Source organism: Montipora capricornis, chromosome 9 (assembly GCF_036669925.1).
Source record: "Montipora capricornis isolate CH-2021 chromosome 9, ASM3666992v2, whole genome shotgun sequence".
NCBI classification, from domain to species: Eukaryota; Metazoa; Cnidaria; class Anthozoa; order Scleractinia; family Acroporidae; genus Montipora; species Montipora capricornis.
In genome coordinates, this window is record NC_090891.1 from 27,976,691 (window position 1) to 27,981,690 (window position 5,000).

The 5,000-nt window shown below is 35.7% G+C and overlaps 1 protein-coding gene across 2 annotated transcripts in view; it reads right to left on the minus strand.

The window, feature by feature from the left end:
• The window catches only part of LOC138015124 (uncharacterized), a 31,128-nt gene that overhangs the window by 14,593 nt on the left and 11,535 nt on the right, over positions 1 to 5,000 (minus strand). The gene's annotated exons all lie outside the window — the stretch shown is intronic.

The following is a 5,000-nucleotide window of genomic DNA, read 5'->3' on the forward strand; positions in this document are numbered from 1 at the left end:
TGGGAGAGGACAAAACGCATAGCCTTACCCTATATATAGAGTACCTTAATGGAGTACCGCTAAAAATCATTTTATCGGTCAAATTAAATTCTTTATGAACATGGTGAGGCATTTAGATGCACATACTTTTATTTATTTCGAGCTTTCAAGCTCTCCGATTGCTACAGTTCGAAGCAATTCACGAATTGACCGCAATCTTGAAATTTCATAGGTATTTCGTGTATATCCATTGTGCATAGTGTATTTTTAGGCAAATATTCATAAAAACCCATAGACCCCTGCATACCCACACAGGTGCATGTATTCCTGTATGGAATGGAATGGAAAATTTTATTTGCACACAGTAATTTCATCAGATTACAAATGAAACTAGACGCTCCATAAAGCGTATACTGGGTTGCCTGTGGTACGTGTTACACAAGGCACTGAATTGGGTGGTATTGAACTGCAGGGTTCGAGTTAATTTTTTCAAGTAGGGGGTCATTAAGACCATTTGAGGGTCACCCACATGTCGCGCCAGCAGATGCCCTTTGGCTTACATGTTCACACCTTTAATTAATTTGTAATGTCCCCTGTCCCATTTTGAGGTCTTTTAGTTTTTTCAGCATTGGTAATAAACTCAGTTTAAACATAACAAAACACACTCTTAAGTAAAAATTCACTCGTTTCTTCTTTAAATAAATAGTCTGCAAAAAAACTAACTGCAAATTGATCTGACGTACATTTTCCAGCATGTCATGCATGTCTTGCAGTTGCACTAAGCAAACGTTTAATTATTGCACTCACTAAGAAAGGACTGAAGGTGTTGTTTCCACTTCATAATTCCTTTTATTGTTAGCCTAAACTGATGCCAGGTCAAAACATTGTTTGGCTTTACGTTTGCACCAAAAAGTACCGTAAAAGCCAGGAGTTAAGAGAAAAAAGACAAGCCAAAAGACAGATGAAGGAAAAAAATAACATAGTTTTTATGTAGAGCTCTAAATCGAATTCTCATTGAAAGATTAATGACAATCATAAAAACACTAAGATTTCTACAGTCTCTGACTTTTATGATGTTTTGTCAAAATTAGGAATATTTACATTTCATCTGTCGGGTCAGGAAGCCTTCTTTGTTGGGTTCCTGAGAACGTATCTATTTTGACTTCAGAGTGCACTATTTACACAATTGCGAGGTTGAGCGGCCATGTCATTGAAAATCTGAATATCCATGAGATACAAAAACAGACTTGCAAATTATCGCAAATCACAATGCTGACAAGGTAAGCGCAAGAGCAGAAGAAATGGTTAATAAATATGAAGTTTGTTACTCTTTGAATGTTTTTGGGTCAGATTAAAGGGAGATATTGTCACGCAATATATGATGTAATTTCATGACACTCAAAATTCGCAAAAAGCGTGAGTTATTCATGTAAACAATCTTCGCACTAGCAAGTCATAGCAATAAAATGGATTAACCAGGAAGTTAAAGAAATATTGTTGGCTTCCCAAATAAATTTCATTTTACACTATACAATGACAAAATCATTTGTCAGAGAAATAAAATTCCTGTCTCCTCGCATATCACATTTCAACGCACGTATGCAAATTTGTTAACTCATTTTCACCGCGTCCTGATTCCCGCGAAATTTTTCTTCTTTCAAATATTAACAAAAATTATTTCTTGTCAAGCGTTGCATCTTTTATGTTCAAATAACCGCTAAAAACAAAGATTTTTAAACGATCTATCCGTAGATATTTTTTCATAATTTAATATTCTCTGACAAAATTTGCACAACAATCAAAACAAAAATAGCAATGCACGCAACAAATTTAGTCGCATTTACCTCTTCGTCGAATTCTCATGCTTAATACAGGAATTTTTAGTTATTGTGAAAATCTTTTCTCAATTCGTTAGCAATCATCCTTTCAACTTTCAGAGAAATCGACTAGTCCACGAATATTTTAAGAGTTTTTTTCAATGAGATGTCAAAAGGCCAAGTGGATGTTATGCAGAATAGGGCAATTTCGGGCAATCAAGTTGCCTGTGTGACCCATTAATAGCTATTTTTTGACAAAATATATTTGTTCCCAAATCGTCAAGTATCACCACAGAAGACAAGAACATCATTCTAAAAGCTTATTCTACGCAAAAAGTTGGTTCTGGGGGTAGTTTTGAGAGTGGAAATGAAGTTTACGGCAGACAGGAACAACAAACTCAATCATCAGGCCGCATGGCATATTTATATTTAATTACGTTAACACAACAGAAAGACGCTTATCTCATTTTGATACGAAAATGCTTTATTATTGCCCTAAAAACTATCCAGTTAGTTTGCAAATTACAAAACATGATGAATTAATTCATAAAGGCCACCTTTTCCAGCGAAAAATGTTTTGAAACAAACAACATACCGTAAAATTCCGAAAATACGCCCCTCCCTGTATAAGCCCCTCAAAATAAAAGTGGCAATGCAAAAAAACCCTCCGTTAAAAATCACCCCTCCAAAAATAAGCCCCCTGGGAGCTTGTACTTGGAAAATTGCCCTCAAAAATATTAATACAAAGTGAAACAAAGCAAAAACGGTAAATTTACTTCCAACTATAAGGCTAGCCCAATCGATTTGGAAATGCAAACTTCCCTCCGTAGATAAGCCCCTCTGGATATAATTAAGCCCTTCCAAAAATAAGCTCCTCGAAAAGGGCCTTTGAAAAATATAAGCCATGGGGCTTATTTTTGGAATTTTACGGTATTTGCTATTAGAGGCAAAAACCCCTTCCTATTTCAAAGACAAGAAAATCAATCGGGTCAAATTACCATACGCAATTGCAACAAATTAAATTTCAGGATCAAACCCTTTCCATGAAGAACCTTTTCCTTGAATAATGAACCTTAAAATAGACGACAAGCTTTCTTGCAAACGACTCTTGGCTGTCACATTTTCAATTATTTTTTTACCTGAAGACTGTGCAGCAGAGTTGAGTACAAATATTCAGACAACAGAGATCACAGATCCCCTAAAGGTGTTTGATTTCTTCTCTGTCTTTGTTGAACCCATAAGTTACCAGAGAATTTTCCATTTGGTTTCAGTGTTTTACAAAACAGCACACTTGGTAAAATATTAGAAATACAGATCACTTTGATTTCAGCTCGAATGGGGATAGATTGTTGTCAAAGTCCATTACTCGTCCCTTTTAAGATCCCAGATATTAATCAGATATTAATTTTTCACCGCCTGTCTTGTTTATCAAATTGACATTCCATTCTTGAGCTCTATAAGGGTATATTTTGTTTAAAGATGCACTAAAATGCCATGCGCGTTACAATGACTTTCGACGCCATTGCAGGTTAATTAAATGTTCTCCTGTGTGCACCAGAGAAATATAATATAATACTATTACGCCAGCCCCCTCAAAAACCTAACAAAATATGCACATAAGACTCTATGCACAAAGACAACACTTAGCAAGGGAGTGACAGGCAAGACTTTTACTGACACGAAAAAAAAAAAACCGGAGAAATATTACACATTTTCCGACTGGGATTGCCATACTGGCAACCCAGTAAATAAATGGGCATACAGCATCATACATTGGCATATACGTATTGGTATACAGTGTATACTTCAGGGGCATACATGGGTATCATGGGAATATCCGGGCCTATATATATGGGCATACAGGGGTATACGCATTTGTTTTAATATTTGTCTGAACATACAAAAAGTTAAATACACTATAATTAGGGATACATGAAATACCTAAGGAATTTCAAGACGGCGGCCAATTCGTGAACTGCATCAAACTATAACAATTGGAGAGCTAGAAAGCTCAAAATAAATAAAGGTATGTACATCTAATACCTCGCCATGGTGATAGAGAATTTAATTGACTGATAAATGATTTTTAGGGGTACTCCATTTAGGTACTCCTTACCAGGGTAGGGCTCTATCTTTTGTCCTGTCCCTTGTATGGGTTTGCCTAAAACCCGTAATCCGAAATCCAATATCAGAACTACAAAGAAAGGCTTACAATAATTTGCGAAACGAAACAAAATGAAACGTAATACAGAAAGAACCCTAAACATTCATTAAAGCTAACCTTAGGCCTAGTTGAGGCCTAAACAGACCGTTTACCCAATGCTAACATTAGGCCTAAAAACTTAAATGTTCAGGCCTAATTAGGCCTAAGGTTAGCTTTAATGAATGTTTTGGATTCTTACTGTATTTCGTTTCGCAAATTAGTGTATAAGCCTTTGGTTGAAGTTCTCATTCCGGATTCCGGATTCCAGATTCCAGATTTTAGGCAAGCCCTCCCTGTACCAACCACATGCCGTTAAAATTTATCAAAACTTGTCAAAAGAAGGAACACCAAAACACAAAGGAATCCTTTTGAGTGGGTCTACCAAATCTGCAAGCCAGTGAGCCATGCGAATTTCGCATTTCAAATAGCACTGATAAACAGTTAATTATTAAGTCTAAGCACCCATTTTAAAACGGTTAGCTTTCAATAACTATGTGACTCGCATGTTTGTAATACTCCTTTTGAGCCAAGTTACGAACTAAATTGTAACACGCAAATGAACTCGAAAGTTCAGCCATACACAATAAGGAGCCCACACAAACAGTGTGTCTGTTAAATTGTATATTCGAAATATAAAGAAATTTATTACACATAACATGAAAATTTTAAATATTCCATAAAGCTCATTTGCACAAATCTATATCCTTTATTTTCACATGTGAAAAAGGCCTATACAGCCAATCAGAATGGCGTACAGCTATTTCATATGTGGAAGTATAACCAATCAACGATAGCGTAAAGGCGTTTCCATGCCAATCACTCGTGCATCTCGTGCAAATCGCACTTTGTTATTGAATTAAATTAAATTTGCATTTGGTTCTATTGTTAGTGAGTTTTAATTTGTTTCTAATTCGCAGCGTCAGAAAACTATTTTAATGAAAATTCTCATGTTACAAGAAAAATTAAACTCACGGTTAATTGACGTTTGGATGTATCAAACA